Source organism: Protopterus annectens, chromosome 7.part0 (assembly GCF_019279795.1).
Source record: "Protopterus annectens isolate FY-2018-M chromosome 7.part0, PAN1.0, whole genome shotgun sequence".
In the NCBI taxonomy this organism is placed as follows: domain Eukaryota; kingdom Metazoa; phylum Chordata; order Ceratodontiformes; family Protopteridae; genus Protopterus; species Protopterus annectens.
Window position 1 is genome coordinate 1541439644 of NC_056739.1, and position 13522 is coordinate 1541453165.

The 13522-nt window shown below is 45.1% G+C and overlaps 1 protein-coding gene across 1 annotated transcript in view; it reads right to left on the reverse strand.

Annotated features, from left to right (window-relative positions):
* The window catches only part of CFAP92 (cilia and flagella associated protein 92 (putative)), a 1173156-nt gene that overhangs the window by 591035 nt on the left and 568599 nt on the right, over positions 1–13522 (reverse strand). The gene's annotated exons all lie outside the window — the stretch shown is intronic.

Below are 13522 nucleotides of genomic sequence, written 5' to 3' on the forward strand. Positions count from 1 at the left end.
TTGCAACGCCAGCAGCACCACCCTCATCTCCAGGACACTGATATGCAGTTTGGCTTCCAGGGAAGACTTTGTGCCTTGGACTGTACTTCACATGCAATAACCCCCACCCGAGTAGGGAGGTGTCCGTGGTCACCATGGTCATCGGGATGGGAAGGATAAAAGGACGACCCAGAAGAAGATCCAGGGATTGATGCCACCAGAGAAGTGAATCCCTGCAGGCTCGAGACAAATGAACTGGATGGAATAATGGTAGATTTAGTAAGGACCACTGGACCGCTAGGGTCCATTGGAGAACTCTCATATGCAGATGAGCCATGGGGATGAGAGTGATTGTGGCTGCCATGGACCCCAACACCTGAAGAACTGATTCCGCAGGGAGGGATATTGGGTCTGAACAATGTACAACACATGATGACTGAGGGATTGAAGTCTGTCTGAAGTCAGAAAAACCTTACTCTGAATGGTGTCTAACCAAGCTCCAATAAAGTCTACAACGTGAAGCAAATCCAATAGGAACGTGTTGTGATTTATAGTTATGCCCAACTGATGGGCAGTTTGGAGAAGGAGATCCCTGCCTTGGTAGTGGCAATCCCTGGAGGGGGCATAGAGGAGCCAGTCATTCAGGTAGGGGAAGACCTGGAACCCCTGTAGCCACAGGTGAGCTGCCACCACTGCCAACACTTTGGTGAACACCCTGGGGGTGGCGGTGAGAGGAAAGGGTAGCTCTCTGAATTGGTAATGATTGGCCCCCAGCTGGAAGTGGAGGAACCTCCGAGAGTGCCTGTCCATTTTGATGTGATAGTAAGCATCCTGGAGGTCCACTGAGCACATCCAGTCATTTTTCTGCAGGAAGGGCAGAATAGATTGGAGAGTGACTATCTGGAATTTTGTCTTGGCAACTGACAGGTTTAGTATTGAATGATCCAAAATGGGTAAGTCACCTGTCTTCTTTGGCACTAAAAAGAACCTGGAATAGATGCCTGATCCAGACTGGTCTGGAGGGATTGGCTGGATGACTCATTTTTCTAGCAGCTTGGAAATTTCCAGTGCTGCTTCCTCCCTTTGCATGGGTGGAATGTCCAGGAGGTGTTTGGGTGGGATTGGCATTTGAATGAAGGGGATTGAGTATCCTCTGGATATGATTTGCAACACCCAACAATCATCTGTAATTGACTCCCAGGCTGCTGGGTGTAGCAAGAGATGTTCCTCCAACTGTGTCCAGAGATGAGCAGTCGGGCAACCCTTCAGAGCTGCTGCATGGGTCTGTCTGGAAAGGAATCCCAAGACACCTGGTTCCTCAGACCCCTTCTGCCAGGAGAATGGCATCTGTCATATCCACCTCTGCCATTGGTAGAAGGCAAGCCCTGAGCATCATGGGAATAGTCCTGAGACTTCCAGAACCACATCTTCTTTGCCCCTCCCTGATTCTGGGAAAAGGATCATTGAAGGGTTGAGAAGCAGATCCCAACGGCAGACAAGGTCTTCCCGTCTTTCTCGGTCTGGACCAATGTGTTTCATACAGTCTTTCCAAAAAGAATGGAACCATCATACAGGGCATTTGTAAAAGATGCCTTGATGGGCTCCAATAATGCACAAAGCTGGAGCCAAGCATGATGTCTGATGGCAATGTCTGTACCTGCCACTCTAGTGGTGCCTTTGGTAACAGGAGCCACAAAGAGGTGTTAGTAATGGAAGTGAGGGTGGCCATATGGGAAGAAAACACCTTCTTCTCTGCTGACATTGACCCTGGGGCAGACTCAGTGATCTCCTTGACTAGGTCTTGCTGAAGTCTGATCACATGTGCCATGTAGTTCAGCGCATGTACTGCGAATGTGGCTGAGGGGTAAACCTGCTTCCCAAAATGGTCCACGGCCCAGGACTCTTGGTCTGGTGGATGGACCATAGAGCGCTCTCCAGAGTGAGCACTTTCTTGGTGGCCACCACCACCACCATGGCATCAACCGGGGAACCCTTGGACCAATGTTGTTTGTCTAATGGAACACTCAAAATCCTATCAGGGCACTTGGGCGCAGGCTCCACCATGTCAGGCTCCTTTCATGCCCATGATGTCACCAAATCCTCAAGTGGATCCATGGGAGGGGGCACCCAGGAGGTAGAGGTCCCTGTGCCAAATGCCTTCAGAAACACCGACTCATCAGGGTTGAGTTTTTGGACAGACCACTCCCCACACTGACAAAGTATATCCATGATGTCTCCAAAGGACACATCCTTTGGGGGTGACCAAGGGGGAACCCTCCCCTTCCTCTAAGTTGGTGTCTTCTGTGAGGGACTCCAGCAGGGAGTCCAAGTGCCTCATTTTACATGTATGTTTTCAAGGAAGCTCCTCAGGGGGGTTTCCGGGGAGGACTCGGAAACTTCTGGCTGTTCCCATGGAGTAACTCTCTGGGGTGGAGAGGCAACAGGCTGTCCCTGAGGAGACAAGATGATGGAAACCAGACCAGAAACAGAGAGAGCTAGGATGGATTCTGAGGATGATAGCATGAAGGGTGTCGATGGGACAGAGAGGACCCTGTCTACCATGTCAAAAGCATTAGGAAAATGAATCCTGGAAGTTGGGACCAAGACCGGGTCTATAATTGTCTGCATCAATGGGGCAGCCAGAACCAAGCCTCCAGGCGCCAAGACTCTGAGTGGAAGGGTTGACTCAGAAAGCCCCGAAGCCAACATCACACCTTCGGTTCTGGCACCGAGGCTATGGTTCTGAGCTAGTCAGAGCTGAATCACTCAAGGCAAAGGTCGGCGTCAAGGTACCAGGTACCATAGGTGCTGACCCCTCGACGTGGAGGGGTCTTGGACCCAAAGACTCCAAAGCCAGGGGTTGGATCGGAGAAGGAGTAATGGGCATAAAGGTGGACTGCATGTTCCCAGCCCCAGATGTGGAGGGGGCAGGCAAGGCTCCCATCTGGATCTGGGTCAGGATGAATTTCCACATCATCCTGCCCACCTTGGCTTTGGGGAGGCTGCGGGTGGACCGAGAGGAGGAAGCCACAGAAGCTAGCTCACAGTGGTTCTGGGGAGAGACTGATAAAGGGGATTGGCCGCAAGAAACCTCTGGCTCCAGGGAAAAGCAGGGCAAACGGAGCACAGGGGAGCTCGGGTTGGCAGCTAGGTGAGAATTTGCTGGAGGCTTGGCCAAGGAAAAGTGGTCAGGGGACCACTTTCTGGGCCTATCCCGGTCTTTGTGTTTGTGCTTCTCCCCGTCCCTGGCTCTCTTAGTGGGAAGTTGAGTCCCAGAGGCCGGGACGGAGGAAGCAGCAGAAGTAGAAGTTGAAGCAGGGGCCTCTGAAGAAGTTGGAGGAAGGAGGCCCCTGAGGATCAACTTGTTCCTCCTGTTGATCAATGCATGGGAGGTTGAATCCCATGCAGATCGAACAGGAGGTGTCCAGGTGGGGGACCACAGCCACAGAAATTTGAGAAGAAATAAAAAACAAATTTAATAAATCACTTACCAGGAACCTGGAGCAATGGACCACAATGCTAGCTAGATATGCAGCAAACAAGATCTGAGGGGAGGGGGAAGATGGAGGCATTATGGGTAGGGGGGAATTTGGAGCTTTGATCCAATTCTGGAATATGTGGCCGAGTCGAATCCACACCGGCAGGAGCGGCCTTAGGTTAGCTAGTGTCCCAGGCAAAAGGGCTCCATGGCACCCCCATCACACCCCCCTGTGCCCCATCCTGGTCTACCCACACCAAATAAATACTGGAAAAGCACCTATCCTAGAGCAGCTCCCTAGGCAGCTGCGTAGTTGGCCTATGCCTAAGGCTGGCTATGCGTACCGGATCCGTATTCCCACAGGTTGAACATCAAATGAAAACAACTTCAGATCTTGCAAATACATAAATAGCACAATATTTAAATGTATTATGTAGATTTTAACCACAGTTTCTAATTAGGAGTAACAGGTAAAAAGTTGTGAAGGAATGACATTTTGAACTTGGACACCATCAAAAACTGGTTCCTATGAATTTTCTTTCCCTGGAACCAGAAACATTCTTGAACAAATCTATTTTTATAGATGAAGAAGAGGGACTGCTTCTACCACCCCCTGAAATAGCAGGTGTTGAAATACAGGAGGGAAAAGAAAAGATTGGTCAGGTGGATCGTGGGAATCCCTCAAAAAGGAAGGAGATATTTACACTGCTATCAGTAACCTTGATGGGTTACTTTCAGAACACATCTGTTTGAAACAATTTGTTTCCAGAGAGAGAAATGGAGGTTCAGACTTTCTGGAAGGATTAAGGGATTGCCAAGGTAGAAGGGGAGGGGACATTTGCAAACAGTCATTCAGACTTATTAGACTGTCCTTTGTTCTGTGAGGTTCCTCCTTTCTTTTCAGAACTTCCCCTACCATTGCATTTTAAATGTTTGCTTACTAGCAGCTTTTTTTTTTTGAAAAGAGTTGTACATGTGGCTTAAACACCTTGGTAAACTTGGACAAGGAAGACTGAAATATCTGGGAAATCCCTTATATCAGCTAAAGTCTCTCATCATTCTTTTTAAGGACCTTTGCAGCAAATGGTGCAATCACGTAACTTTCTGTCTAAGGAAGAATTCAGAATTTCAGCTTTAACATATTTTGGAGCATTTTCAGTGTGCATAAAGGCAAATCTCCTCATGATAGTTCCAGTGGCAGCAGCCCTAGAAGTGCATCAGCTGAATCATAAGCACATTTTAAACAGTGGGTACGCATTTGAGACACAAAAGCATCAACTTACACAAAAGTATTTTCCTCATAAAAGAAAACAGATGCCATAATATCCCTTATGTTCTCAAAAGAGGAAAGCATACATTTTAACATACAAGCTTGATAGCTGAGGATGTATTGCAGAAGAATATACTTTTCCCCCAAAATCTATCCAAAGCGTGTTCCCATAAATGTGTGAAAGAGAGGTATTCGTCTTGGTATTAACCAGATGATTTTCGGCAGCTGGTTATACCAGAGCAATAACTGCTAGGTCTGATTTGGAATGAGTATTATAACCTTATAAGACTGAGGAACATTATTCAATTTATCTGCTTTTTTGGGGGCAAGCAGGCTGGCAGGCAAGTTAAAGGCTGTGACAAATGCATCTCCCAATGCTGAAAGGAGAGGAGGAATTGGAGTATGCTCAGGAAACCAGTTGCAATAAATCATAATATTTCTTTAGGAAAAAAGTAATGCCATTATGTTCCCACTGTAACAACTGGTTCATTTTTGAAAGAGTTAAAAAAAAAAGAGAGAATCCTTTAAGGGACTGACAAAAGCTATACTCTCCTCAGAATCTGAATTAGCAAACAGGAGAGATAAAATTTAATCTGTTCCTTCACAATCATTTTGTGGTTCAAATTCATGAACCTCTTCAGAAAATGAAGAACCCCTTTTTCTCTTACCAGAAACAGGAGAACTGGAAGGTTCAACAGCTAAACTCAACCTAGAACTAAGCCTGATAAATCAATCCTGTCCAAAGTGACTGATAAAGAAGAATTCCCTGCCCCTTCTCCAAGTAACAACAGGAATGGCTCTTCCTTGTCCACCAAGGGCACTCCAACAGCTGTAGAAGATGTGTTTAGCCACAGTCTATGGTGGGTGTAGAGACTATATAAGATGACACCAAAGAAAAAGATGAATGGTCTGAGAAACCAAAAATGGCCACAGCAGAGTCAGCAGCTTGTTGTTGTTGTTTGTCTTTCGGCTTTTTCCTGGTAAGGGGTCGCCACAGCGGAACTCCGGTCCACTAATGATTGGCAGTAGATTTTTACGAAACACCGAGGTGCCAGCTTGACGCCCAGCCTTCAACGAAGGCACACCCATTTACGCATGCATGTCTTTCGAATGCTACCCAACCGCGGGGAGGACATGCAGACTCCACACAGAAGGCACTCCCAAGCCACACTGAGAATCGAACAGGAGAACCTCTTGCTGTGAGGTAACAACGCTACCGCCGTACCACCGCAGCAGCTTGTTGTGGTAGCAAAAAAGCTGTTTATTAGTTTTCTTCTTTTTATGACTAAAAGAAGGAAGAATTGAGCAACTGGTAGATTGTTCCATGGTTATGATGAAAAAGATGCCTGATTCCCAGGAAATCCTGGCATCAGTAGTTGGTAAAGCAGTTAAGAAGTAAAAAGTAACATTTTCTTCAACAAGACAACATAAAAAGCACTTTAAATATTTACCCCAGCACCAAAAAGTAAAATAAAAAAAGAAGTTATGTCTTACCTTAACTTTCCATTTGTATTGTCGATCTTCACTAATCCTTGACTGTGGGCATGGTTCCGAGCCTTGGAACTGACTTGGCTGTTTACTTCAGCTTGCGCCTTCCAAACTCTCGAGTCAGGATCTACCCATAATGCTCCTCTCAAAATTGCCTCAGATCGAGTTTGCCCAACATAGCGGCAGACAGACATGCAGAAATTATATTAATAATAATAATAATAAAAAACATAATAGTCCGAGACCAGATATGTGTTTGTAATATGAAGCCAGCCATGGAAGATTTGGTCCACTAAGAGTCTCAGGATGGGAGAAGAGGGGGGGATGTCTAGGATTAGTGAAGATCGACAACATAGATGGAACGTTATGGTAAGACATAACTTCTTTATCTGATGTTATCAATCTTCACTCAATCTTTGACTGTGGGACAGAGTTTCCAGCTACTTTAGTCTTGGGATGTCTCATGGAAGAATGTTCCTAAGCACCATTGAAACAAATGATGCCCATCCCCTTGAGACCTGATCCAATTTGTAATAAATGATAAAAGTATGTGGAGAAGACCAAATGGTCACTGCAGAGATGTCATCCAAGGATGCTCTGGCATGAAAAACTGCAGAAGTTCTCACTGCCCTGGTTGAATGGCTTTAACTAGGTGTGGTAGCTGGAGCCCTTTCAAGTGACAAATAAAAGTAATACAGTCTCTAAGCCATTTTGCTAAGGTAACCTTTGAAACTGGATTACCTAGAGATAGGGAAGAAAATGCAACAAATAACTGATCAGATTTTCTGAAATCCTTTGTTCTGTGAAGGTAAAAACACAGTTGTCTGTGGACATCTTGCAAATGAAGGGAATACTCTCCTTTATTGGTAAAGTTTGGGAAGAAGACTGGCAATTGAACAGTCTGATTTATATTGGCTTCTGAAACCACCTTTGGTAAAAAGGATGGATTGGTCCTAAGTGCAACTCTATCTTTGTGGAATATTAAATATGGAGGTCTGCAGGATAAGGCCTGAAGTTTGGATACTCTTTTGGCAGATGTAATAGTCACTAAAAATAAAATTTTCCAAGATAAAAACTTTGTCACAAGTCGCTGATGGTTCAAAGGAGGGCGAAGTAAGAGACTGTAGGACTAATGTTAGATCCCAAGGAGGAACTGGTTCTTTAAATGGGGGTCTTAACATCAGGAGCCCCTTTAAGAATGCTTTGTAAAGATTGTGGGACATTAAAAGTGAGCCATCGAATCCCATATGAAAGTTCGAGATTGCCGCTAGATGAACTTTAATTGTTGATGCAGAGGAACCAGATTGATAGAGGATGGCTAAGAAATCCAAAACCTTGTGAACTGGGGTTGAATAAGGATCAAGTCTGTTGTTAAGAGCCCAGTTTGCAAATTTTTCCCATTTACTTTGGTAAAGTTTCCTAGTTGAAGGTTTGTGATGAGTCACAATTATTTGACAGACAGAAGATAGGGAAGGATGACTGGCAATCATGGGAACTGGAGAAGCCACACAGTGAGCTTGAGATGTTGGGGATTCGGATGAACCATGCCTTCCAGATGGGATAGCAGATCTGGAGCTGGGTCCAGAATCCATGGCTTCTGAAGAAGGTGAGGCCAAAGGAAGGGAAACCAAACCTGTTGAGGCCAAAAAGAAGCAATGAGGATTATTGAGTTCTCCATCCTCTTGGCTTTCTTTAGAAATTGTGATATCAAGGAAGTTGGAGGAAAGGCATAGGGAAAACCGGGAGGCCAGTCATGAAGGAGAGCATCTCTGGGTGACTCCCCCATTGGAGGAATTAGGGCAAAGTAACTTCTGCACTTCTACAAGAGTGAGGCAAAGTGATTGCAGCAAGGTTGGCCCCAGTGATGAAAAATCTTGTTTGCCACTACAGGATTGAGAAACCACTCATGAGGCATGAGAATAGTTCTGCTCAGCTTGTCCACTATCACATTAGAACTTCCTGGAATGTGTGTTGCTATGAGAAAGTGGTTGGAAGAAATCGTCCATTGCCAAAGTCTGAGGGCTTCCTGACACAATGTGTAAGATTTGGTCCCCCCTTGTTTGTTGATATACAAGACCACCTACATGTTGTCTGTTTGAATTGATACTGTCCCTAGAGAAAGGGCATCCTGGAAGGCTTGCAATACTAACAGTACTGCCCTGATCTCTGGAACATTGATGTGCAAGTTGGCCTCTACTTGAGACCATGTGCCTTGGGCTGTTCTTCCAAGATAATGCCCCCCTAAGCATCTGTAGTTACTGTGGCTTGGGGTTGGAATGAAAGGTCATCCCGAGAGAATCTGATCAGTGTGGAGCCACCACATAAGATCTTGTTTGCAGCAGTTTATAACCACAATTAGATAAGACATTGGCTGGTGCATCAGAGACCTCTGGGACGCAAGTAACCATTGCGGGATTCGCATTTGATATCTTGCTAAAGGAACAAGAGTTACTGCTGCTGCCATGGAGCCTAGCATTTGTAGGAGTAATTTTGCTGGCACTCTGTTATTTCTTAGAATTTGAAAGACTTGGGATCTGAGTGTTGCAGTCTTTCTGGATGAAGAGAAGTGATTCCTGTGATAGTATCTAAGCGGACTCCGATGGAGTCTAAGTGCTGAGAAGGTTGTAGGCTTGATTTTTGAAATTTATTGTTATGCCTAGAGGTGTACAGAGGTGTATAGTGTAATCTCTTGCTTGTTCTAACCGATGCCTGTTGGTAGTGGTAAGGAGCCAGTCTTCGAGGTATGGAAAAGCTTGAAAACCCTGCAGTCTGAGATGAGCTGCAACCACTGCCATGCATGTGGTAAACACCCTGGGAGCTGTGGTGAATCCAAAGAGTAGTGCTCTAAATTGCAAATGACTGGCTCCCAGCTGGAAGCACAGAAACCTCCTGGAGCATTTGTCCATAATAGGAATCCTGGGGGTCTATCAAGCACATCCAATCACCTTTTTCCAAGAATGGAAGTATCAACTGTACCAAGACTACTCGGAATTTGGTTTTCTGAACTGCCTTGTTGAACTGGCTGAGATCTGGTGGGACTTTTTGAATGACTCTTTTGTCTAGCAGTTTTTGAATTTCTATGACTGCTGCTTCCCTTTGATTGGCTGGAATGTCCGGGAGTTTTTTTTCTGGGTTATTGGTGGTAACAACAGTGGAATTGTGTAACCTCTGGATATTATTCCATGCAACAATGTGTCCGTAGTTAATATTTGCCAGGCAGACTGGTGCAGAGAAAATCATCCCCTGACTGCCTCCAGAGGAGGGCAATCAGGCCCCCGTTCAGGGGTGCTGATAGGAAGTATCAGAGAAAGATTCACTGGACCCCTGCTTTAGCGGTACATTTCTGCCTCTGGGGCAGCATCTTCCATTACTTCCCCCTCAGCCTTGGGGAAAGTCTTTGCCACGTGAGTCCTGGAAATGCCATTTGGAATTTTTAAGCAAGAGTCTCCCACTTCTCTGGTTCCTAGAGTAAGGTCACTGAGGAGTGGAGAAACATACACCAATAGCAGAAAGGGTCTTGCCATCTTTCTCACATCTGGCTAAAGTTTCTTTTACCTTGGGACTAGAAAGGATAGATCCTTCAAATGGAGCATTGACGAATGATGCTTTAAATGTATCCGCAAAGTCACACAAGCACATCCAGCAGTTCTTTCTAATGGCTATGCCTGAACCCGCTGCTCTAGTTGTCCCTTCGGCTGCATGAGCAATCAACCTCATGGATGAGTTAGAAATTGCATCAAGGGTTGCTAGCTGAGAGGTAACTTTGTCCCATACCCTGTCAGCTACTGTTCCTGAGAGGGTATCCAAGAGTTCCTTGATCAGATCCCTCTGTAATCTTGTAAAGTGCACCACATAATTCAAGGACCTAAGAGCGAAGGTCGTTGAAGCATAAACATGCTTCCCAAACCTATCCAAAGTCCTAGACTCCTTGTTAGGAGGATGGATTGATGGACTTTCCTCAGCAAGTTCCTTCTTCTTGATTGCCGCTGTCACCATAGCATCAACAGGTATGCCTTAGGAACCAGTGTGGCTCATCCTTGGGGGTTGATAGGATATGATCAGGAGGATTAGTTCAAAGGAGTCTCTTGGGGATTGGCTCGATGGAGTCAGGCATCTTCCATGCCCGCTGAGTGATCAACTTAATGAGATCATCAGTGGGCAGAGAGATCCAAGAAGTAGAGGGTTGGGCACAAAAAGCCTCCAGGTATACCGACTCTTCTGAGAAAGGCTGGCTAGAAGACCAGCCACCCCTCTGTTTCAGGATTTCTAGGATGTCCCGAAGGAAACGTCATCAGGAGATGACCTGGGGTATCCTTCCCCTTCATCAAAATCGGCATCTTCAGTGAAAGACTCCTCGGGGAAGTCTAAGTGATTTCTCTTGCACTTCTTCTTCACAGGTACTTCCTCAGGGAGATGATCCGGGGAAGTGTCCGAAGAGGAAACCACCAAAGTGGGCCTATCCTGGGACTTTTGTGTCCTCTGTCCTGGGGATGAGACAAATGGTAGCTCAGGTTGAGGGGATGTAGAAATTAGTCCCAACAGGGATGGCACAGACTGTGAGTCCCCAATGGACAAAGCCTTCTCCATGATCTGGAAGGCTGCCCCCTCCCCATAGAGGGATGGGAGCCTGGAACTGAAATAGACTCCTTTGGAACTGGGGTCACACCCCACACCGAGGAGGAAACCTCCGAAACAGAAGCCTGGGATGATCCTGCAATGGTCAAGGCACCAAGGGATATGGACAGCTCTGAAGTTAAGGAAACCGACCCCTGCACTCCGGACCCGGCCAGAAAGTCTCAACCCCAGGAGGCCTCTGGTGCCAAAAGCCTGGAGGAGCTCAAGGCAGCTCTCAGTACTGGAGAAGAGGATGCTGCCATAACTGAGACAGTCAATGCCGGGAGTGTTGGAACTGAGGATTCCAATGACTCAACAGGAGTTGGAGGAGGAGGAATGAGTGGTATCCTACATAGGCTGGTTCTGATGCCAGAGTGGCTTAGAACTGGGGACAATCCCCTCGCTGTCAGGAGCTGATCCATCAGTCTCATACTGTTGGCCTCAGAGAGACTCTTAGTGGATCAAACTGAGGCATTTGAAGGAGACCTAGGGGGTCTCACTTCGAGGAAAAGGCTTGGTGGCCTGTCCTTAAAGGGGTCATTAGTTGGTTAATATTGTGTTCTTGGGAGCAAAGGCAGCTTTGACAGTTCTGGCACCGAAAACTTTGTGGGTGTCGAGGAAGTTGCTGTTGGCTCCAATAATTTTGTAGGTGCCAAGTTAGATATACCTTTTGGTGCCGAAGAACTCTTTGGCACTGAAGGCCCTTTAGAAACCTTCTTGGACAGTTCCGAGATACTTGGACTTGAAGAAGGTCTTTTCTTACTAGTGCAAGAAGAGGATGATGAGGAAGTGTTGGTTTCAGTTCTGGACCCAGAAATGCTCTCTTTGAAATCAGATTTTAAAAGTCCCCCGAGTATCAATTTGTTCTTTTGCTCAGTAAGTGTACGGGTATAAAAACTATGACAATGTAATGCAATATCCCCAAACAATATACACAAAGGGTATGCCAGTCAGAGTTGGGCATTTTACCCTGACATTGCTTACACCTTTTAAATTCAGTGGTGTCTTTTGAGGATTTAGCAGGAGAAACTTGTTTTTCAGCCATAATCTCACACACACACACACACACACACACACACACACACACACACACACACACACACACACACACACACACACACACACACACACACACACACACACACACACACACACACACACACACACACACACACACACACACACACACACACACACACACACCAGAAGGGATAGAAATAAAGATTTTTTTTTGAAGACAATAAGAAGGAAAGGGATATGAAATACCAACAATGATATTTAAGATATACTTTAAATGGTAAGGAATGTACCAGCGATGGTATTTGAGGAACTACCAACGGTAGAAGAAAAGCAAGAAAAATACACACTCACACTAATAAGAAGATAAAAATGAGAGGAGTGGGTAGACAGTAAGAAAACTATTATGAAGAGAAAATAATGAAAAATATTTTTTAAATAGACAAAAAACTTATTCAGAATAAGCCAAGGCTTGAGAGAAAAGGTTGAATGCGTCTCACACCTAAAGTGGCAAACGAGGGTAAATTTGGTAAACATGTCAAAATTGTTCTAATTTTAATTAATTTGTTTTTTCATATTAGAAAGAGTAGAATAGAAAGAGTGTGGGAGTGACTAAGAAAATGAGTTATTAATTAGAAAATGATGTTGGCAGTTGAAAATGGAATCACATAGAAACCCTGGTTTGAATTAATATGTGCCATTTAGCAGTATTTTGAAACATAAACATGATAAAGGTTTTACTTTGTGAATGCATTTTTGGTATTGGTGTTTATTTTCAAATGAGATTGGTTGCATACAATCATGTGTTTTATGAATGTATTTAAGGGTCTGGGTGCAACATTTGTAATTGTTCTGAATAAGACTGTTCATTTTAAAAGACAAAAGCACTAAACAGTTATTAAAGGGTTTCACGCAGGTAAGAAAAGTACTATTTCACAGTAAAAGCAAAATTTCTGTCATAAAAAGCAACAGTCAACTTTTTTTTGCCCACTGAAAGAAACTAATTTGCCCAAGAATGGAAAGTGTTAGATGACAGTTAAGCTTCAAAAGCCTAAATGAGGAGTGCTCTTTGGCATCAAGAAAGCTCTGAAAGGCTTGGAGCACAAACCTGTTTTAGGCAACTCACCTTGAGCTGCCCATTAGTTTGTATGTGTGGAAGGTGCCTTGAAGCTTTGGAAATGGCTGGCTGTTACTTCCTTAGCAGGATATATCCCATATGGTTAAGGTTACTGCAGCAGTGATCTTAAGGAAGAATATCTGGAATTTGAAGACTTGGGAATGCCCTTACTAGAAGTAAGGCTGTTAGTGCACTGACTATCATTGTTCTGACTACTCCAGAAGGTGTTGATCTTGGTAACAGCAGACTGGCTATTACAAGAGGTGGTGCTGTGCTTTTTTCCCCTCTTTTTGCTTCTGCTGTCTGTCACTAATTAACAGCCGCTCCAGACCAATCAACCCATTTAATCCTCATCACCAGTGTGAGGGTCATCTGCGAGGGGGCCACCATTTAGACAGCCATCAGGGGTGGTTTACAGTTGTTTTGTTTACAGCCCTATTCATCATATGTTCTCGACAAAGAATGGAGAAAAGGTGTGCAAATAAGCAGATATACACAGCATGTTCCCTTAGTTTGCAAGGCAAGTTCCTTCCAAGCAGCCCTGCCCTTTCCCCCATAA